Source organism: Lutra lutra, chromosome 1 (assembly GCF_902655055.1).
Source record: "Lutra lutra chromosome 1, mLutLut1.2, whole genome shotgun sequence".
Lineage (NCBI taxonomy): Eukaryota > Metazoa > Chordata > Mammalia > Carnivora > Mustelidae > Lutra > Lutra lutra.
In genome coordinates, this window is record NC_062278.1 from 74039462 (window position 1) to 74063868 (window position 24407).

General features: G+C 37.7%; 1 pseudogene; it reads right to left on the reverse strand.

The window, feature by feature from the left end:
• Positions 1-1773: 1773 nt before the first annotated feature.
• Positions 1774-8895, reverse strand: LOC125097819 (tubulin alpha-1C chain-like; annotated as a pseudogene).
• Positions 8896-24407: the final 15512 nt, after the last annotated feature.

Consider the following 24407-nt stretch of genomic DNA (forward strand, 5'->3'; position numbering starts at 1 on the left):
GTATTCTACTGGATAAACCAGCATGATTTATTTATCTATTTTGTTATTGATAGGTGTTTGCATATTTTCCAGCTTGGGATTATTATAAATAATACTGTTATGAACCTTGTATATGCCTTTGATAAAAATAGATATTAATTTATTCTGGGTATATACGTAGTAGAATTTGGGGGTCATGTAGTATATAAAATGTCAGCTACAGTAGATAAGCCAAATGTTTTCTGAAGAGGCTACACTGGGACACCTGGGTGGTTCAGTCAGCTGGGTGTTCAACTCAGTTTGGCTCTGGGTTGTGAGATCAAGCCCCACAGTCAGAGCATCATGGTGGGCTCTCTGCTTCCTGCTCAGCAGAGTCTGCTTGAAATTCTCTCTCTCCCTCTCCTTCTGCCCTTCTCCCTGCTCTCATTCTCTCTCTTTCTCAAATAAGTAGTAAAATCTTTAACAAAATTATGAAGAGGTTGCACTATCCACCTTTTCTTTTTTTCCCTCCTCCTCCTCCTTCTTTTTCTTCTTTTTGGTGGTGGGAGGGCCCATCCTGTTTGTCTTGCCTTATCTAGAAGGATTTCATGGCATATCAAGTCCTTCATTCAATATGTACATACTGAGAACGTGCCATGTTCAAGGAAATATCAGTAGCAAATTTTAGGCTTCTGGATTGAAAGTATGCTTGCATATCCTTCTCCCATTCAGTCACCATAGAATCACTGTAAGTTAACTGGTAGAGGTATTATTATTCTTTTATATATTTGGATTATGAAGGTCAGGAAGACCAAATGCCTTACTCTTCACAGCTGATAAAGGCAGTACTTGAACATGGACCCAAGAGTTCTGATGACACATCCTATGATTATTCTAGTTTGTCATGTCACCTCATTTTAAGGATATGACATATTTTCTTCTATCAATCTACTTGTCGTTTGTGAGATGGTTGACAGTGGGATACTTAGGAAATCATTTTAATAATCAAATGTACTCCATTGTGACATCAGAGAAGTAACTTCTACTTATGGCCTTTTACCATCTGACCAGTGGATTGCTGGGTGTAGGCACAGTTTGGGGGCAAGGACGTCAGTTCTCCTTCAGCATGTCCTGAAGTAACCCAGATGTGAAAGAAAGCCTAACTTTTCCAGTGAGGCAGGTAAAAGCATTCCCTTCAAGGCAGAGGAGACAGGGAGAGGAAGCCAGCATTGTCCAGCCTGAGCAGCTCTGTTGTTTCTGAGGACTCCTTATTTCACAGATTCTATTTTTTTCCTCCCTAACATAATTTTATAAATCAGTAACTATTTTATCATCTAAAACAAAAGAAGCTTTGACTAATAAAATTTAATCTTGATGGAAAGATACTCCACTAAGATGGATTGTAAGAGGGAAAAAATAGAAAATAAATGGGAATAAAATGTACTTTTGCTCAAATGTTGATACAAGATAGAAATATGATATCAAACATTACTACACAGATAAAAAATCCCCAGGTACAAAGCATTTTTCCTAAAGACAAAAATCAAGCCAAATTGTACTTTTTATGATATCCATACATTTATATCCATGATCCTAGATTCATTCAGGGTCCTGAATGACATGCTTTAATTGCACGCAAAAGTACTGGAACAATCTTTTGTTTCTTTATTTATCTCTATTATAAAATGTCTTGGCAGACTTAGCCATTAACATTTTCTGCTTTCTCAAGAAAAAGATAATTTACCCACTTAAAGATATTAGGCTCCTGTGTATTGTTTTTCTCCATTTGGTATCCCTGATTCCCCCTCTGAACACTCAAGTGCTTGCAATCAGGGCACAATGACACTCCCTAATAACAACTGAACCACTGCTCCCATCATAATGCTGTGCGGCTCCCACATTCACCAGCACGGAGCCCAGCTCTGTGGAAAACATCCCAGAGCAGAGGCCGGCTTCTCTCCGCAGCTGCATCTGCTTCTCTTCTCCCCCTGGAGCAACTGCTATGAAATGTAACTCCTGCTGAGCACATGGAGCCCCAAACTTGAGCCTTTTTCTCCTGATAGTCTCAGATCCTAAAATTCTCCTTGAACTCAAATACGCAGACTCCAGCGGCCATTGGAACAATACCAGTGCTCAGAAGAAGTACTGCTCTTATTTTCATTAAGGGTATTTTCCCACTGACATTAATAGTTACAAGAGGTTAGTGTGACTTTTCTGGGCAGAAATATCTATTTTGATTTTTGTAATAGGTGCTATCTTTAAAAAAAAAAAATAAAGGTCATATGAATGCAAAGATTGTCCTACTGGAGGAGTTTTGACACTTCGTCAGTTGTTTTATTTTATAATGCCCTGTCTTCATCCTCAAGGTAAAGCATGTCATGTTTTATTTTTATTGCATATGAATTAAAAATATTAGGCTGTTGAAGATCAAGAGATGGCATGATCCTCTTGAAGTAATGAAGAATTTGTGAAGTAAATCACAAATCAGAATTTTTTAACTAAATTAAATCACAAGATAGGATGGAATTTCTTCTTAGAAATAACAGAATCATCAGATTTCTCTTGGCTATTTTGAGTCTTTGGGGGAAGATCGTATTCAGCATTCATGAGACTATTGTGGCTGGGCTCCCTTTCCACTATAATCTCTTAGTCCATTTAAAATTGCAACAATAAAATAGGACATGGGGAAAGGATGGAAGGATACATCTTTTTGATTTTTAAAAAAAAATCCATCCTTTTTCTCTCCCGTCAGTACTTCTAATGTTTTATTAGCCTAACATCATTCACATCTGCTTATAGTGTCCCATTTTTCTCAAGCACTATCTGACCGAGTCGATCATTTAGTGTAAAAACCCTCTGAAAACCGTGATCATCCCATGTACCACCCAGCAGCGACCAATGCCGCAGCAAAGCTTGCAGTAAATATCTATTGAATAAATGAATGATTAAAGCATGAATTATAGGATTTTCCACATACTTAGACTAGAATTTTACCCTAGGAATGTCTATTGTTTTAATGACAAAATGTAGTTATGTATAATTTCAGTCATTTTTAAAAGTGTGAGTTTCACTTGTTCCTTGGCTATCACCAGTACCTACTAAAGATTGACAGATGTGTACACTGAGGTAAAAATCATCACTGATTTACTCGGATCTTCTCACCTCCTCTTTCACTAAACAGACAGGTAAGCTATGAACTGGGCTCTGTTCCTCACCATGCCATGCTGAACTAGTGCTGAGCTACTGTTGGCTGGGTTTTGTTCTGTAAGAGCTATTAGTCCAGGGAGGAAACAGGAGTAAAATATTTCAGACACGTCCTATGCTTTCCTTTAAGCCCTTTCAACTTCCTTTTACCCTGGTCTCTTTGTGATACACGTCACCATGACCAGACCTTCTGGAAACAACCCCTTTAGCCTAAAATACAAGTGTTCAGGAGTCCCTGTCTTCTGGGCTGCATATCCAATATCACTGAGATTTTTTTCTCAGGCATTACCAACGTGCTTTATGTGTTTGTTTGCCTTCCTCCCGTTTAGTAGTAGAAATTACATATAAAGCTCAGTGTTTATATGAACTTCATCATTACCTCTCAAAGGGTTTGAAGGATCAGCTAACTAACATACAGAAGGACCAGGGATACCTTCGGGGCAAGACATAATATTAATTACTGGCATGTACTTCCCATCTCCTTTGTAATAATACCATCTCTGCTGCCTGACGAGCACCTCCACTAGAGCCTGGAGGCGCTCTCCTTCTGCAAGCAGGAATTCAGTCAAAATTACCATCTAAAGTCAGAAAAGTATTTCAGCAACAGAGGGGTCTTTGTATGTGCAGAGTCTCCTGCATGTGGCTGGTTGGCACGGCCAGTCAGTTGTGGGATACCTGTGGGCACCAGCCAGGTAAGGCCACAGACCAATGAGGAGACCTCATCCCACCTCTGCAGATGGGTACAGCAGGGATCTGAGAGACACAGGGGGTTTGAAGCTCATCGGGTAAGGCAGTGTCAGTGAAGATAATGGTCCTTCACAGATAATCCAGCCAGGCAGCTCAAGCCAACAACGCATTTTATCTTTCATTTTTACAAGACACTGGTGAGATCACACACACACACACACACACACACGCATGCACACACACACACACACACACACACACACACACACACACCCCATGCTGGCAAAACAGAGAAGTGACTATACAAAGCTACAAAACAGCAACTGTTTTGTTTTTTGCTTTTTGTTTTTTGTTTTTTCTCAGAAATAGAAAAGCAAAGGTTTAAATCACTGCAAGCAAGCTTGCTACTTCCTCTTTTTTGTTTGTTTGTTTTCTGTTCAAATTTGGCCCAAATATCCATGGCAGAGGAAAATGAGATAGAGAGCACGAGTCAGACTCTCTCTCGTTAGCTGCTTCTAAATCCTCTCAGCCCTACAGGAACCCTGATCTGTGTATTCTGAAAATGGCAAGAGATACGTATTGTATATTCAAATAATATAGCAGTAAAACCAGGATTCAAGGGTTGTTAATCTCAAACATATTATGGGATTGCAGAGCAACTAAGGTACTGAGTGTCTCCATTTTAATTACCAGGATTGGCAGAGGAATCCAATTATGTTGCTGTGTCCCCAACATAACCCTTTCTGTCTTTGTTTGCTGCTCAGCTATTCTGAGCATGTTTTGATCACCTTTATTTGTTTGTTGTGTTTTGTCTTCTAGTATGCAAGCCTCCTGCTCTAATTTGAGAGATATTTTTGGAGGTTTTGTTCTCATCGAGAGCTACTCATCTTCCTCTTATAAGCGTGAAATGTTTCACATTAAAAATATTTTTTTCTTTTCTCATTCCCTGGTGGAATTGAGGCAATGAGGATGACTGGCTTCCCATATGTGCCAGACCATTGTTTGGATCTGATGGTTACAGGCACAAATTAGTCTTACTCAGAGCTCTGACATCACTGGAAATTTCAGTCTAGGAGTACATTTTTATTCCATATGAATTCTTAGTGCAATGCAAAGAAAGGATCCTTAGACTTTCTGTTTCTAAACATCTTTTCACACCCTAGAACTGAATAGAAATAAAATGTTTAATTCAAATGATCACTTTTCATTGATAATTGGGGCAAAACATTATCTGCATGGATAATGAACAGCATTTTTATGATAAAAATTAAATTAGTCACCAAGTTCTTTCCATCCTACCCTGTTTTCACTGAAATCTAACCTTTCATTTCCACTCTTGTTGCCAATACCTGCTTTAGCCTTCATTGCGCTTCCACAATTATTTCAATAATTTTCTAACTGAACTCTGTTTCTAATCTGTCCTTGTTCTTTCCCTGACTCCCATTTTTTCCTCCAAAGCACAAGCATGGCCAGCTCATTTTTCTGCTCAAACATTTTACAAGGTAAACTGCTATCTATAAAATACCACTCACTCCCCTCATCTGACATTCAAAATCTTCCCTGGCATGGCACTGATCTAACCTTTCTAGTTGGACTCTATTTCCTCATATCAACACTTCTACCAAACTCTGTTATCAACTCTATCTCAACAGGCAACATATTTGCCTAACACTGACTTACTGTTTTACTCATGCTCTATTATTGGGCAAAAATTGGGTTTTACCTCCACTTTCTTATATTAACCAGATCTTGTTCTTCAGGATTAAGCACAATTGTTACTTATTGGGGCAGTCTTTACCATAATACTTCTTTGTAACCTATTTGGGGCTTGTTTTATCTTCATTGTGTTCATAGTGATCTCCTCCAGCATATTGTGAACTCCTTGAACATAAAGATTATGTTTTATACATTGCTGTATTACCCCCATTTTCCTTGGTACTCTGGCATTCCTATAGGTATGCATTCATTCATCCAACAAATATTCATTGAGCTCCTATTTAGTATCAAGTGCTGTGCTGCATGCTAGGGATGTAATAATGAACATAACACACAAAACTTCCTGTGCTTATGGAATCTATATCCCATTGGAGGAGAAAAGATAAAAAATAAAGGAAGTTAGTAAATATGTAGAACTGGGGAAGAAAATAAAACTGTGAAAAAGGTGGGGAAATGTCATTGTACATAGGGTGACAGAGGGGAAGGTGATATTTGGAAAAGTAAGAAAGCTGAAAAAAGTATAAGATAAGGTCATGGGACACCTGGAGGGAAGAGATTTGCAGGCTGATACAACAACAAGTGCAAAGGCCCTGTGAAGGAGTTGCTGAAGGTGAAAGAGAAAGGGGGAGAATAGGGCCAGGTGAAACGGAATTATAGGGTGGATGCAATGGACAGTGATGAGTAGTTATACAGTAACTTGGAGTTAATTGTAAGGACTCTGGCTTTAATTTGAATATTATGGAAGATTATTGTCAGATTTAGGCTGGAGAAGAAAATGGTGTGAAATATAATTTAAAGTATCATCAGTTTCTGAAATTGTAATGGATTGAAGGGGGCCAAGGATGGAAACAGAGGGAAGAGTTAGAATATTATGACCACTTGAGCTTGAGTAAGTGGGTGTGGTACATTCTGGGTATAACTGTATAGGATCTGTATTAACTCGTTTTTCTAACTAATAGCATAAATGCCAAAATAAATAAATAAATAGATAAATAAGCTAGATATACACTCTGTGGTCTTGGAAAAGACTCTACCCCTCATCTTTGTCTTTTATGATGATGCTCTGAATGACAAATTTTACTAAACATTATATAATGTGATCTAATCAAAATGAGATGAAGAAGGAGGAGGAGGGCAGGGGGAAGGAGAAAAACAAAACGATCCTCTCTGACTCTTGTTGCACTGACCCACGACTGCCACTTGCCCAGTTGATAGTAGTTGATAACAGAAAATATGTCATAGCAAGTTGTTACAGCTTCTTTGATGAATTGTTTTCCAGATATCTTTTTTCATGCATATGCTTCCTAAAAGAAAAAATTAGATTATTTTAACTCTATTCTTTTTTTTCCATTTAAGACAGGGAATACTTTATTCAAACTCACCAGAGAAATGGTCAACTTGAGTCTACAACAAAGCATCATGTTTTGTTTATTGGTGGTTTTTTTTTTTTGCTTTTTGCTTTATTTATTTAAACTCAATTTAGTTAATATATACTGTATTATTAGTTTCAGAGATAGAGTTCAGTGATTCATCAGTTCCATACAACACTCAGTGCTCATTACATCAAGTGTTCTCCTTAATACACATCACCCAATTACCCCATCCCCCCATCGAACTGCCCTCCAGCTTGGGCAGATATAACAAAAAGTCATGTTTTAAAGCATAGGTCAGTAATTGTGTGTGAGAGTGTACACTGTTACATACAAATTAGCTGGTCAGAGCACAACATTTCAATGTTTAAAACAGAGTAAGCTTCCCTGTAAAAGCAGCACCTTTGTGACATTTTTTTTTTTTTTTTGAGGAGGGGAAGCTGTTTGATTGATTGATTGACTGATTGATTTAGTTCAGTTAGCCAACATATAGTACATCATAGTTTTTAATGTAGTGTTCAATGACTCATTATTTGTGATAAAGATGCAGTTCATCTATACAATGGAATATTACCTAGCTGTCAGAAAAGATGAATACGTACGATTTGCACTGATGTGGATGGAATTGGAGGGGATTATGCTCAGTGAAATAAGTCAAGCAGAAAAAGACAATTAACATATGTTTCACTCATATGTAGAATATAAGGAATAGCACAGATGACCATAGGGGAAGGGAGGGAAAACCGAATGGGAAAAAATCAGAGAGGGAGACCAACCTTTGTGACATCTTTAACTTTAGTAGTCCTTTCCTCAGAAAACTCTCCTTCCTCCATGGCCTCACCCACATGCCAGTGAACAAAAGCATGGATGGCATCCATCCATCCAAACTTGTGGTCCAGGCAAGCCTAGGCCTCAGCAATAGCTATGGTGCCACTCAGCATACACATGGTTCACTGTACTTTGGCCAGGTCTCTACCAGGTAGCACATTGGAATACTGGGAACCAGTGCCAACTTTGAAGCCAGAGGAGCACCTGTCCACAAAGTGGATGGTACACTGGTCCTGATGGTGGCAATGGCAATGTTGACATCTTTTGGAACCATGTATCTATGGTACCACAGACAACAAGCTATGTATTTACCATGGCGAGGGGCACATTTCACCATCTGGTTGACTGTCTCAAAGCACACACTGGTGGTCTCTGCTACAGAAAACTGTTCATGGTAGGCTTTCTCAGTAGAGATGACAGTAGCATATATGACCAGAGGAAAGTGGATATGGGGACAGAACAGCCGGTGGTCTGAAATTCTGTCAGATCAACATTCAGGGCTCCATCAATTCTTAGGGAAGCAGTGATGGAGCGCACAATTTGACTTATCAACCTATTCAGGTTAGTGTAGGTTAAGCATTCAATATTAAGGTTTCTACGACAGATGTAATAGATGGCCTTATTGCCTACCATAAAGGCATAGTTTGAATGCTCCATGGTGGTGTTGGTAGGGAGGATGGAATTGTAGGGCTTAGCTACAGTTGTGGAAACCTGGGGGGCTGGATAAATGGAGAACTTCACCTTGGACTTTTTGTCATAATCGACAGAGAGAGGTGATGAGAAGGTCAATGATCTCCTTGTCAATGGTGTAGTGTCCTTGGGCACAGTTATTAGCAATATCTTTCTTGCCTATGATGAGATGCTCAGGGTGGAAATGCCAGCAGTAGGTTCCATTGTGAACTTCATCAATTACTATGGGTGCCAGGTCTCCAAATACTGCCCTGGGCACATGTTTGCCAGCACCCCTTTCACTAAAGAAGGTGTTGAAGGAGTCATCTCCTTCCCCAGTGGTCTTGTCACTTGGCATCTGACCATTGGGCTGGATGCCATGTTCCAGGCAATAGAGCTCCCAGCAGGCATTGTCAATCTGGACACCAGCCTTGCCAGCATGGATGGAGATGCATTCATGCATGGTTGCTGCTTTGTGGCTGCCAAGCAGATGGCAGAGAAGAAGAGGAAAGCTTGTTGCCTCTTACAGTGTGACTCTCAAGTGGTTGTTATAAGAGAACCTCTTAATTCTATTCTTAAAATTCAGCTATTTTGTTTAGTCTGCAGATATAAAAATTCTCTTTTCTTGGCTGCTCTATCAATTCTCTCATATGTGAATCAATAAAAATATAAGATTTAATAAGTACCTTCAAGGCATAGTTCTATGAATGTAAGGCAAAGCCTCACAGATTACAATGCTGTTGGGAAGACAAATTACTACATGCATTCTGAATAGGGTAGTGGTGTTCTGAATAGGGTAGTGGCTCAATACTAGTGACTGAAGAAAAAAAAATAATGTATAGCCAACTGATTGTGTCTCATAAGCAGAAAAAAATAAAAACATACTAGCAATTCTGTACAAGGACCATCCATCCATTCTGTGTTGATGTATTAGAGAGATTTTATTAAAGAATAAATAGAAATAAGGTAGAATGAAAAGGACAAGAATTCCAGGTGTAAAGAGTATATAAATAAAATCATGGGAGAGTGTTTGGGCAGTAGATTATATAAAATGGATCAAATAAGTAGGAATAGAATAAAAATAAGACTGTCCACAAGGCTTATGCTCTAATAACAAGAGATTTAAAATACCCAAGTGAATAAAGATGGACTCTGGCCCATGCACAATGAAGAGCTGCTAAAAGATTTTTAATTGGTATAAAAGGGAAAGAAAAATTTGAAACTATAAAAACTTCATTTAATAAAGCTCAGACAGCTAATAATACGTTATATGTTTATAAAAAAATATTAAAAAAAAAGAAGCCAGGTACAAAAAAGAGAAAGAGTTCTGAGCCCCCACATAACTTAAACAATGATAATTTTGAGACACCTCTAAAAGCCCATCTCTCATCTTAAATAATAGGTTTGCACTTCTTTGCAAACCTTTACACTGGTATTCCATAAACCATAAAGGAACAGAATTCTGGACGAATTTTCTATTTCTAGGTCACAAAGCCAGTATTTAATTTGGCTTTGTATTTAAATAGTGGCTTGGTATATTTATTTAATATTTAATAGTATTTAAATAGTGGCTTGGTCATTTCACAGCCTGTAAGGAAAAGCACGACAACATTTAGAAGGGGACAGGGATTTTTCCTGTTATAACCTTGGCTAAAGCCACACTATTTATGCTATTGGTTGCTAATCCAAATGCCACAGTCCAAAGAGAGGTAATGCATACATCACAATGGGACTGATGAAAAGAAAGCCAAACTAACCCAGCAGCCATTACTCACCGGAAACCTATATAAAGGCTAAAGTTATATCAGTGAGGACAGGATTTCTTTAGATGAAGGAATTTGTAAGAATAAGGTAACTGTGAGGATTTCCCTCTCCTCCTTGTAGGTACCCCTTAAAGCAAATTAGAAAGCTCTAAAAATCCTTGAAGAGATTAGAAGAAGTTGGGGTCAAGGAAGAGAAATTAACTTCTTACTCCCAGATTGTGTGTTCCTGAGCTCAGAAACCCAGGGCCTTGCTATCAGGGTGGAGACTATTGACATTTTAGGAGAGCTTGACCTGTTGCCTCCTAGAGTTTTGGCAGCCAGGAAACAGCAACTTGACTCTCACATTGAAAGTTTTGAAGCTGGGAGGATGCCTCGAGCTCCCCCTACACGAATGAGGTAAAGAGAAGAGAAGTCATAGTAGAAACAAGCTGAAATTCTATAATTTGACAATCAAGGGGGTTTACGTTCCTTTAAGTCAAGTGAAAACTGTGGAACACAGCTGTTGAAAGTACTGCCCCTCCCTCACCAAAAAAAAAAAAAAAAAAAAAAAGGATATTTGCCATAGTGAGGACTTCATGTGTAATCTGCTAGAGGCACTAGCTGAGAATGAAATCAAAAGGTCAGCTCAGGATTGCCACATTTTTGCCAGAGAACATATAATAGTGGATGTCACCATGGGGTGGGCAGAGAGGAGTGGTTCATAAAGAATCCAATAACATGCTTCATAAAAGTACAAGTGTTTGAACATATGCCATGACAGAGGGCAATAACTAACCAGTGAGCCAAGAAAGGATAGCCAGGAATTCCACCTACTAAAAAGACCTTTTATCTCCTCGAAGCCTTCTTCATTACGCTTTAGTTCCTGGAAGAACAAAGAGGATGAGGAGAAAGAGAGGAAGGGCAAGGTGAAGGCAGGGGTGGATTTACCTTGAAGCTAATGAAACTCAAACTTCAGAGTCATTCATTGCACAGATCTCCTTGGGATGCCACGTACTACATTTTGTATTATTAATTTGTAGTATTTTTTGGTAAAGGGGTCCTCCTCCCTAAGTTTTAAATGCTTTAGTTTCCACAAAACCTGGATAAAAGAAGAGATAATACGTGTCCTTTTCCTTGATACTACTTGCCTGGCCATGTGTTAGAATAGATTGGGGCTAGTAGTTAAATGGAAGGAGAATTGATGTTTTTGCATGGGTTGTGCTTAAGTTTTTAATATCTGAAATTAAGACACCTCTAATATCTGAAAGTCACTGTAAACTCATGGGAAAAGCTTGAGTTGCCATCAAAAGGCAAGGGGAGGGAGATCAGAAAGCAAGTTGGAAGGTTGTTGAGTAGAGGGAAAGATAAGCTGTTTCCTGGTGCATGTTAGCAAGTTTAATCCATCGAATATTTGTATTTTGTTAAGAAAAGGAAATACGGACAGTTTTATGGTGATATTTAAATGTAATTGGGAAGGAAGGCAATTGAACTCCTTCCTTCCTGATCGCATGTTTCACATTGGGACCAAATTTTTATCCTTAGCGCCAAGATTCTAGAGTGATTCAAGGGAAGATGGCTTATGTGCTATGTGCACACACACACACACACACATACATAATGCACACACAAACATATATGTATATAGAAAGAGAGAAAGAGCGTGCATGTGGGCAGGAGGTGGGAAGGGAGGGGCAGAGGGAGAAGGAGAGAGAGAATCTTAAGCAGTTTCCACATTCAGTGAGGAGCACTATGTGGGGCTGGATCTCAAGACCCTGAGAACATGACCTAAGCTAAAATCAAGAGGCAGGTGCTTAAATGCCTGAGCTATCCAGGCTGCCCCCCACACAAGTATTTCTACCCAACATCTGTCTAGTAAATCTGTAGCAAATTTATGGGAAAATTACTCTAAAATTCCCAGCCTCATGCTGGTCTCATGCCCAAAGAAATCACTAAAAATGTGAGAATTTTACATTTTTGCTTCATGTTTACACTAATGTAAATGAAACATTTGCACTTAGATAAATGATGTATTTTGTTACCTCAGGGGAAAAAAATGGTCATTTTGCCTAAGAAACTTTTCTCCTATATAATATATATATATTATATAATATATAGATATTGTTGACATGTTTATCATCTAACAATGAATTTAGTTTACATTTAGTTTTCAATAGTTTACAATAAATGGAAAGAGAAGAAATGTTCTCTAAGGAAAGGAAAACAAAGCAACATATTGTTATACTGGTAGTAATAAAATTTAATATGTAAAGTGTAAAAAAAAAAAACTCTGAGCTAAAATTAAATCAGATAGTGAAACTTCAGATTTTGAGTATGTAGAGTATATTATTTCATGTAGCTGTAATGTTATTGTGTTCTTATTTATCTGAATATCCATGCACATATTATAATTTGCCCCCCACTAGTTGTAATCAGCTCATCCTTTATGTAAGATATGTCATTTTTTCTTCTTAGAACATTGTGCCCTCAAGTCACATTTGTTATACTTCTGGTCCCATCATAAACCCTTTGGAATACAGAGTGCCATTGAATTGAGTTTCCATTTGGATTTCTTCCAGAGCTATTGCTTTGAGAGCAGCATATGAAATAACAAAATTGGCATGGGCTGGTTTAACTCCATGGCTAACTCTGTTGTTTTCCGTTGATGATAAGTGTGTGGCATAGTTGAAAATGTAATCTACAATATCATTCTTTTATGCAAGCAGATTACATTATATATAATTTAGCATTTATCTGTAGTTATATTAGGAGGCTTCACACATTTCAGTAAACATCTTTTTTATAGTTTTTGATAGATAATTGATAACAATAGACTATTGAAAATAGAGAAGCAGAAATAATAGCACTCTCATTCACTAGCTACACATAATAGCCAACCTTTGGTTTTTCTTTTGTACAGTGCAAGTAGTTTTCTGGCAAAGGCAGTAACATGATTTGGGAAATTGAGATTCTCTTTGAATTGCTATGATATCAAATAAGGGTAAGCATCCTGGAATTAATGTAACTTAAAGGAAGACAGAGGATGTTAGATAGCATGAGTACTTCTGAGATGAACGTGTCAGGATACTGTTGGTATCAAGATACCTTGTCTTGCTTTAACTTACTAAAACATAATTCTAGAAGCACATTTCTAAAAAATGTCAGTATTTGGTAAAAACAGATACTGATGAAGTCTGATGTTCAAAAAAATTTACAAAACATGTTTATTCCCATAACGTGAATGTCAGTGTAGGTGCCCTGTATATCTAGATTTAAGTGAAATTGCCTCAATTGTTTTTTCACATCACAGGCCATTGAATCCTGAACTCCTGAGTATCTTATAACTACATCTAATTCCCAATTTCTTGATTATGTTACTTGTAAAATGTATCATTTCACTTGTAACAATAAAGGAAAAACAACGGGTGGATATCATGATGAGAACCTGATGACTGGTAGACTATATAAAGGCAATTCTTCAATTTCAACTTTGTCAAGAGACAAATATTTCATTAGTTTACATTTTTAAAGTATGTGAACCTTATTAATAGCTACTAAGTGTCAATAGTGTCAATTTGAAGTCTAATAATTTATTAATGTTTAAAAAATTAAAAATCTTCTAAAATTGAATACAAATAGTTAAGCCTCGGGTTATTTGGGGGAAAAAAAGAGAACACAGTGTTTGATTAAGCTGGACCCTCCCCTTCTTGTGAATAAGCTGATATTCAAGTAGTAAATAACAACTAATCCATAAGCTTAAATTCTGATCCTAAATCCTCTGAGATTCTGTCCAAACACTGTTTCTCCGTATTATGGCCAACAGGATTCCATGAGGCTGAGTCTGCTTTTACTGTACCTGTATCCTCATCTATTTTATTTGTACTTTTCTCCTTTCAACTGTATAACACTGAGAATGACAACCTTTGTTCTAAATACTGAGTAAAATTTAATTTTTAAAATGAGCAAAATATTTAAACAGGCACTTCATAAAGAAAGATATATGAATTCCCAATAAGTGCATGAAAAGGTACTCAACATCATTAGTTATCAGGAAAATGTTAAAAGTGTAATGAGATACCCAATGGAATAGCTAAGATTGAAAATTGTTAGCAAGAATATGGAAAAACTAAAACTCTTGTACGTTGCTGTTGAAATAGAAAATTTTACAACCACTTTGGAAATTGCTCAGGTATTTCCTCAAAAAATTAAATACACATTTTTCTCTCCTATCATCTTAAAGTTCCATTTGGAATTCTGAGGCCAGCTAAATAAACAAGTCTCAAAATTCTTTTAAACTATTATTCAAAGTCACCATCCAAATAAATCTCTCAAATAAGTTATAATTTCACATAGCCTTATCATATTTTTAGTGGTTTGATTATGATTTACCTCACTGTGGTTTTCTTTGTGAATGAATCTTAACATATATTTAAACCAAATATGAAAATTAGAAATGGATAATAAGCTTAAATATAAAAACTGTAACAATAAGCCTTCTAAAACAAAACATTGGAGAATATTTTCATGTCTATGGAGTAGCATAGCACAAAACTGTTTAACCATAAAAGAAAAAATAAAACTATTTTTATAAAAATTAGAATTTCTGCTCATCAGGATTCACCATTAAGAATGTTAAAGCGCGGGCGCCTGGGTGGCTCAGTGGGTTAAGCTGCTGCCTTCGGCTCAGGTCATGATCTCAGGGTCCTGGGATCGAGTCCCACATCGGGCTCTCTGCTCAGCAAGAAGCCTGCTTCCCTCTCTCTCTCTGCCTGCCTCTCCGTCTACTTGTGATCTCTCTCTGTCAAATAAATAAATAAAATCTTTAAAAAAAAAAAAAAAAGAATGTTAAAGCGCACCACAGAATGGCAGAATATATTTGCAATGCATTATCTCCACAAAAGACATCTCCAGGGTATACACACACACACACACACACACACACACACACACACACACTTTCTACCCACTGATATTATAAAGACAAATAGAGATATAAACAAAATACTTGAATAGGAACTTCATTAGAAAATCAGAATTGCCAATAAACATATAAAAAGAAGTTTGACTTTATCAGGGATGCGCCCATTAATATGACAATGTGATACAATTTCACAAGTACCATAATGGCACATTAAGAAGACTGATAACTTCAAGAGTTGACATATAATCTATTATTATATATAAATAAATGTATATATTTATGCAATTCCAATACAGCATAAATATCTACCAGATATATGAGCATAAAACCAGGATCTTCATAGAGCAATATTTGTAACAATGAATAAATAGAAAGAATCCAAATGTTTGTCAACAATTTAAAGGATAAATGCACTGTGGTGTATATATATACAGTGAAATATTATACAACAAGAATGAACTACTATTACATGCAACAATATGGATAAATCTTACAAAGGTTCTGTTGAGCCAAAGAAGCCAAATTTAAAAAAAAAAAGTTTTGATTCTACTTTTATAAAATTCTAGATAAAAAATAATTGATCGTGATAGAAATCCAAATAATTTTCTCATCTTTGAAACCAAGCCAGTGACTGGGAAGAAGTAGGAGGCAGCTTCCAAATTATAGATTATATTTATATTTATTGTTTGGGAGGAAGTTACAGGGGTATGTTTACTTGGTAAAATTTTATCAAACAGACAGTTGTAAGTTAAATCTTTTTTTGTGTACATATAGAAAAAGTCAATTTTTTAAAATGCGTTTCAGTACTACAACCAACAGATGCCACAAAATCTGATAAGGAAAGCGTCTATGCTTTTCTTACACAAGAGTGGCCTAGATCTGCATTCAAAGCATTTTCACCTTTACTTTAAATACAATGCATACCAAACTGCCTTTTCTTGAGTTCAAAACAATAGTAGATAAGGTAGGGTGGGAATATTGGTTACTTAAAGAAGATTTACTGTCAACAGAAGGATAAGTCAATGAACCTAAGAAAACCAAGCACATTAGCACTCAAATTGTATGGAAATCTGGAGTTATAAAGTTCTTAAATTCTCAGCAGCTCCTAAAGTAGCTTACCATATTGTAAGACAATAGAGTAACAAATATTCAGTATGGTAATTTTCAATCAACAATAAAAGTGTAAATTATTCATTCAATAATTTAATTTAACTACATTTTATATTAACTCTTATATTAGTACGTGGCTTGGGAAGCATATATGAAAATATCTGGCATGGTAAATTACAGTGCCTGCAATGGTCAAGTTCTTTGCTTTCATGGAACTTGTACTACATAGTCAGGGAAACAAAATAAAAATGGGCAAACAAATACATAAGGTCATTTCAGATAATGATAAGTACTAGGAAGAAATAGAAAGATGAGATCAGAGATATGACATTTGGTCTGATATATGAATGAAAGGTAATATTTGTGTAAAAGCCATGAAGTAGAAATAACCTAGATGTGTTCAATGACAGAGAGCATACAAGTATAGATGAAATATGGTAACCATTGGTGGCTGGGGTGGGGAACTGGCGGGTGCTGAAGATGGGGAAAGAAGTGAAGTCAAAGGAGGAGGCAAGATCCAGATCAGGTAAAGTATAAAGGCATGTTTTATTTTATGTATGAATTTAAATTTACAGGGAGTCTTGAGCAGGACTGATGCAAAATAATCTGATACACACACACACACACACACACATACATATATTTTAAAGTTAATTGATGTAGAGAATGGACTGTTGTTGAGAGTAAATGGGAACATGGTGCCAATGATGTGTCTTTTGAACTCTTTTAATTTGTGACATAGAGAAATAAGAAATAGTGTTTATAAATATAAATGGTAGAGATGATAAGTTGTATGGCTAATTATATATATCTTTAGCTATGCTAATAAATCATATCTCTGGTATGATATATTCCCCAATTCCCCAAGTTTCATAAAGAACACATAAGCATGTTTTTAAGACAAATGGGCCCTAGACAGGTAAAGACATATTTATTTTTATAACTGTGATTTTTTTTTAAAGGAAGAGTTACAATGAGAGGGCAGAATTTGAAAATTTAACTAGGAATCAAACTTAGAGCATTTTTCAATAATTTTAACTACAAACTGAGCATTTACTAAGTTTTATGAGGTTTGCTGCTCTAAGTTAAGAAAGTCACTAGCTTTCTAGGTATACAATATTTGGTTTCTAATCATAGAGCTGCTATTAAATGTGAGATTTGAAGGATTAAATGATCATTCAGGATATTTTTAACTTAAATATTCTATGATCATCATCATTAATTTAAATGATTCTTTCAGATAGAACTAAAGAGCACAATTAACTGCATTATCCTGTGTTGTGTAGAAAGATTCTTACTCATTGCTAATACTTAATAGAAACTATCTCTTAAAGGTCAGTACCGTATTAACTTTTAAAAGTGTTTTGGGGATGGTCCTGAAGATGGCAGAGAAGTAGCAGGCTGAGACTACTTCGGGTAGCGGGAGATCAGCTAAATACCTTATCTAAAGATTGCAAACACCTACAAATCCAACGGGAGATTGAAGAGAAGAAGAACAGCAATTCCAGAAACAGAAAATCAACCACATTCTGCAAGGTAGGACTGGCTGAGAAGTGAATCCAAAGCGACGGGAAGATAGACCGCGCGGGGAGGGGCCGGCTCCCGGCGAGCGGCGGAGCAACGGAGCAAAATCAGGACTTTTAAAAGTCTGTTCTGCTGAGGGACATTGCTCCAGAGGCTTAACTGGGGTGAAGCCCAGGCGGGGTCAGCGCAGCCTCAGGTCCCGCAAGGTTGCAGAAGGATCGGGGGTGTCTGAGTGTCACAGAGCTTACCGGTATTAGAACGGGGAAGCTGGCTACAGAGACAGAGCCGAGGAGTGACTCTCAGCTCGGGGTTGCCTTGAACCGGTCGCAGGCTCGGTCAGCTCAGAGCGCGGCCGGAGGCCAGGGTGACGGGAGTAATTGGGCGCTGTTCTCTGAGGGCGAACTGAGGAGTGGGGCCCCGGGCTCTTGGCTCCTCCGGGCCGGAGACCGGGAGGCCGCCATCTTTATTCCCGTCCTCCAGACTCTACGGAAAGCGCTCAGGGAACAAAAGCTCCCAAAAACAAACCCGACCGGATTATTCAGCGCGGCCCCGGGTAAGGGCGGTGCAACTCCGCCTGGGGCAAAGACGCTTGAGAATCACTACAACAGGCCCTCCCCCAGAAGATCAACGGGAAACTCAGCCAGGACCAAGTTCACCTACCAAGGAGAGCGGCGGAATTCCAGAGGAGAAGAAAGCAAAGCACGGAACTCATGGCTTTCTCCCAATGATTTTTTAACCTTGCAGTTAATTTAATTTTTTTTTTCTTTTTCAATTTTTTTTCTTTTTCTCTTCTTCTGCTAATTTTTTTTTAACTTTTATCGTTTTCTTTTTTTAACGTTTTTTAAATAGTTTATCTAATATATATATATTTTCCTCTTTTTATATTTTTTCTTTATTGGCTTTCTTTTTTTTTAATAGTTTCTTTTTTTTTTTTCTTTCTTTCTGAACCCCTTTTTATCCCCTTTCTCCCCCATCACAATTCGGGATCTCTTCTGATTTGGCTAAAGCATATTTTCCTGGGGTTGTTGCCACCCTTTTAGTATTTTACTTGCTCCTTCATAAACTCTTATCTAGACAAAATGACAAGGCGGAAAAATTCACAACAAAAAAAAGAACAAGAGGCAGTACCAAAGGCTAGGGACCTAATCAATACAGACATTGGTAATATGTCAGATATAGAGTTCAGAATGACGATTCTCAAGGTTCTAGCCGGGCTTGAAAAAGGCATGGAAGATATTAAAGCAACCCTCTCGGGAGATATAAAAGCCCTTTCTGGAGAAATAAAAGAACTAAAATCTAACCAAGTTGAAATCAAAAAAGCTATTAATGAGGTGCAATCAAAAATGGAGGCTCTTACTGCTAGGATAAATGAGGCAGAAGAAAGAATTAGCAATATAGAAGACCAAATGACAGAGAATAAAGAAGCTGAGCAAAAGAGGGACAAACAGCTACTGGACCACGAGGGGAGAATTCGAGAGATAAGTGACACCATAAGACGAAACAACATTAGAATAATTGGGATTCCAGAAGAAGAGGAAACAGAGAGGGGAGCAGAAGGTATATTGGAGAGAATTATTGGAGAGAATTTCCCCAATATGGCAAAGGGAACAAGCATCAAAATTCAGGAGGTTCAGAGAACCCCCCTCAAAATCAATAAGAATAGGTCCACACCCCGTCACCTAATAGTAAAATTTACAAGTCTTAGTGACAAAGAAAAGATCCTGAAAGCAGCCCGGGAAAAGAAGTCTGTAACGTACAATGGTAAAAATATTAGATTGGCAGCAGACTTATCCACAGAGACCTGGCAGGCCAGAAAGAGCTGGCATGATATATTCAGAGTACTAAATGAGAAAAACATGCAGCCAAGAATACTATATCCAGCTAGGCTATCATTGAAAATACAAGGAGAGATTAAAAGCTTCCAGGACAAACAAAAACTGAAAGAATTTGCAAATACCAAACCAGCTCTACAGGAAATATTGAAAGGGGTCCTCTAAGCAAAGAGAGACCCTAAAAGTAGTAGATCAGAAAGAAACAGAGACAATATACAATAACAGTCACCTTACAGGCAATACAATGGCACTAAATTCATATCTCTCAATACTTACCCTGAATGTTAATGGGCTAAATGCCCCAATCAAAAGACACAGGGTATCAGAATGGATAAAAAAACAAAACCCATCTATATGTTGCCTACAAGAAACTCATCTTAAACCCGAAGACACCTCCAGGTTTAAAGTGAGGGGGTGGAAAAGAATTTACCATGCTAATGGACATCAGAAGAAAGCAGGAGTGGCAATCCTTATATCAGATCAATTAGATTTTAAGCCAAAGACTATAATAAGAGATGAGGAAGGACACTATATCATACTCAAAGGAACTGTCCAACAAGAAGATCTAACAATTTTAAATATCTATGCCCCTAACATGGGAGCAGCCAACTATATAAACCAATTAATAACAAAATCAAAGAAACACATCGACAAGAATACAATAATAGTAGGGCATTTTAACACTCCCCTCACTGAAATGGACAGATCATCCAAGCAAAAGATCAACAAGGAAATAAAGGCCCTAAATGACACACTGGACCAGATGGACATCACAGATATATTCAGAACATTTCATCCCAAAGCAACAGAATACACATTCTTCTCTAGTGCACATGGAACATTCTCCAGAATAGATCACATTCTTGGTCCTAAATCAAGTCTCAACCGGTATCAAAAGATTGGGATCATTCCCTGCATATTTTCAGACCACAATGCTCTAAAGCTAGAACTCAATCACAAGAGGAAATTTGAAAGAACCCAAATACATGGAGACTAAACAGCATCCTTCTAAAGAATGAATGGGTCAACCAGGAAATTAAAGAAGAATTGAAAAAATTTATGGAAACAAATGATAATGAAAACACAACGGTTCAGAATCTGTGGGACACAACAAAGGCAGTCCTGAGAGGAAAATATATAGCGGTACAAGCCTTTCTCAAGAAACAAGAAAGGTCTCAGGTACACAACCTAACCCTACACCTAAAGGAGCTGGAGAAAGAACAAGAAAGAAACCCTAAACCCAGCAGGAGAAGAGAAATCATAAAGATTAGAGCAGAAATCAATGAAATAGAAACCAAAAAAAACAATAGAACAAATCAACGAAACTAGGAGCTGGTTCTTTGAAAGAATTAATAAGATTGATAAACCCCTGGCCAGACTTATCAAAAAGAAAAGAGAAAGGACCCAAATTAATAAAATCATGAATGAAAGAGGAGAGATCACAATGAACACCAAAGAAATACAGACAATTATAAGAACATACTATGAGCAACTCTACGCCAACAAATTTGACAATCTGGAAGAAATGGATGCATTCCTAGAGACATATAAACTACCACAACTGAACCAGGAAGAAATAGAAAGCCTGAACAGACCCATAACCAGTAAGGAGATTGAAACAGTCATTAAAAATCTCCAAACAAACAAAAGCCCAGGGCCAGATGGCTTCCCGGGGGAATTCTACCAAACATTTAAAGAAGAACTAATTTCTATTCTCCTGAAACTGTTCCAAAAAATAGAAATAGAAGGAAAACTTCCAAACTCATTTTATGAGGCCAGCATCACCTTGATCCCAAAACCAGACAAGGATCCCAACAAAAAAGAGAACTACAGACCAATATCCTTGATGAACACAGATGCAAAAATTCTCGCCAAAATACTAGCCAATAGGATTCAACAGTACATTAAAAGGATTATCCACCACGACCAAGTGGGATTTATTCCAGGGCTGCAAGGTTGGTTCAACATCCGCAAATCAATCAATGTGATACAACACATTAATAAAAGAAAGAACAAGAGTCATATGATACTCTCCATAGATGCTGAAAAAGCATTTGACAAAGTACCGCATCCCTTCCTGATCAAAACTCTTCAAAGTGTAGGGATAGAGGGCACATACCTCAATATTATCAAAGCCATCTATGAAAAACCCACCGCAAATATCATTCTCAATGGAGAAAAACTGAAAGCTTTTCCGCTAAGGTCAGGAACACGGCAGGGATGTCCGTTATCACCACTGCTATTCAACATAGTACTAGAAGTCCTAGCCTCAGCAATCAGACAACAAAAGGAAATTAAAGGCATCCAAATCGGCAAAGAAGAAGTCAAACTATCACTCTTTGCAGATGATATGATACTATATGTGGAAAACCCAAAAGACTCCACTCCAAAACTGCTAGAACTTGTGGAGGAATTCAGTAAAGTGTCAGGATATAAAATCAATGCACAGAAATCAGTTGCATTTCTCTACACCAACAACAAGACAGAAGAAAGAGAAATTAAGGAGTCCATCCCATTTACAATTGCACCCAAAACTATAAGATACCTAGGAATAAACCTAACCAAAGAGACTAAGAATCTATACTCAGAAAACTATAAAGTACTCATGAAAGAAATTGAGGAAGACACAAAGAAATGGAAAAATGTTCCATGCTCCTGGATTGGAAGAATAAATATTGTGAAAATGTCTATGCTACCTAAAGCAATCTACACATTTAATGCAATTCCTATCAAAGTACCATCCATTTTTTTCAAAGAAATGGAACAAATAATCCTCAAATTTATATGGAACCAGAAAAGACCTCGAATAGCCAAAGGAATATTGAAAAAGAAAGCCAAAGTTGGTGGCATCACAATTCCGGACTTCAAGCTCTATTACAAAGCTGTCATCATCAAGACAGCATGGTACTGGCACAAAAACAGACACATAGATCAATGGAACAGAATAGAGAGCCCAGAAATGGACCCTCAACTCTATGGTCAACTCATCTTCGACAAAGCAGGAAAGAATGTCCAATGGAAAAAAGACAGCCTCCTCAATAAATGGTGTTGGGAAAATTGGACAGCCACATGCAGAAAAATGAAATTGGATCATTTCCTTACACCACACACGAAAATAGACTCAAAATGGATGAAGGATCTCAATGTGAGAAAGGAATCCATCAAAATCCTCGAGGAGAACACAGGCAGCAACCTCTTCGACCTCAGCCGCAGCAACATCTTCCTAGGAACATCACCAAAGGCAAGGGAAGCAAGGGCAAAAATGAACTATTGGGATTTTATCAAGATCAAAAGCTTTTGCACAGCAAAGGAAACAGTTAACAAAACCAAAAGACAACTGACAGAATGGGAGAAGATATTTGCAAATGACATATCAGATAAAGGGCTAGTGTCCAAAATCTATAAAGGACTTAGCAAACTCAACACCCAAAGAACAAATAATCCAATCAAGAAATGGGCAGAGGACATGAACAGACATTTCTGCAAAGAAGACATCCAGATGGCCAACAGACACATGAAAAAGTGTTCCATATCACTCGGCATCAGGGAAATACAAATCAAAACCACCATGAGATATCACCTCACACCAGTCAGAATGGCTAAAATTAACAAGTCAGGAAATGACAGATGCTGGCGAGGATGCGGAGAAAGGGGAACCCTCCTACACTGTTGGTGGGAATGCAAGCTGGTGCAACCACTCTGGAAAACAGCATGGAGGTTCCTCAAAATGTTGAAAATAGAACTACCCTATGACCCTGCAATTGCACTGCTGGGTATTTACCCTAAAGATAGGAACGTAGTGATCCAAAGGGGCACGTGCACCCGAATGTTTATAGCAGCAATGTCCACAATAGCCAAACTATGGAAAGAACCTAGATGTCCATCTACAGACGAATGGATAAAGACGATGTGGTATATATACACAATGGAATACTATGCAGCCATCAAAAGAAATGAAATCTTGCCATTTGCGACGACGTGGATGGAACTAGAGGGGATCATGCTTAGCGAAATAAGTCAATCGGAGAAAGACAACTATCATATGATCTCCCTGATATGAGGGAGAGGAGATGCAACATGGGGGGTTGAGGGGGTAGGAGAAGAGTAAATGAAACAAGATGGGATTGGGAGGGAGACAAACCATAAGTGACTCTTAATCTCACAAAACAAACTGAGGGTTGATGGGGGGAGGGGGTTGGGAGAGGGGGTGGGGTTATGGATATTGGGGAGGGTATGTGCTATGGTGAGTGTTGTGAAGTGTGTAAACCTGGCGATTCGCAGACCTGTACCCCTGGGGATAAAAATATATGTTTATAAAGCTGTAAAAAAAAAAAAAAAAAAAGAAAAGAAAAAGAAAAAAGAAAGGATGGATACCCAAGTTTTGTAGCAACATGGACGGGACTGGAAGAGATTATGCTGAGTGAAATAAGTCAAGCAGAGAGAGTCAATTATCATATGGTTTCACTTATTTGTGGAGCATAACAAATAGCATGGAGGACAAGGGGAGATGGAGAGGAGAAGGGAGTTGAGGGAAATTGGAAGGGGAGGTGAACCATGAGAGACTATGGACTCTGAAAAACGATCTGAGAATTTTGAAGGGGTGGGGGGTGGGAGGTTGGGGGCACCAGGTGGTGGGTATTGTAGAGGGCACGGATTGCATGGAGCACTGGGTGTGGTGCAAAAATAATGAATACTGTTATGCTGAAAAAAAAAATAAAAAAAAATTAAAAGTTAAAAAAAGAAAGTATTTTGGGACTTCACTTCTGGAAAGATGGAATAGACAGACCTCGTTTCTTCCACTAAGTACAACTAATAACCCTGGAATTATATGGAAAATAGCCATAAGAAG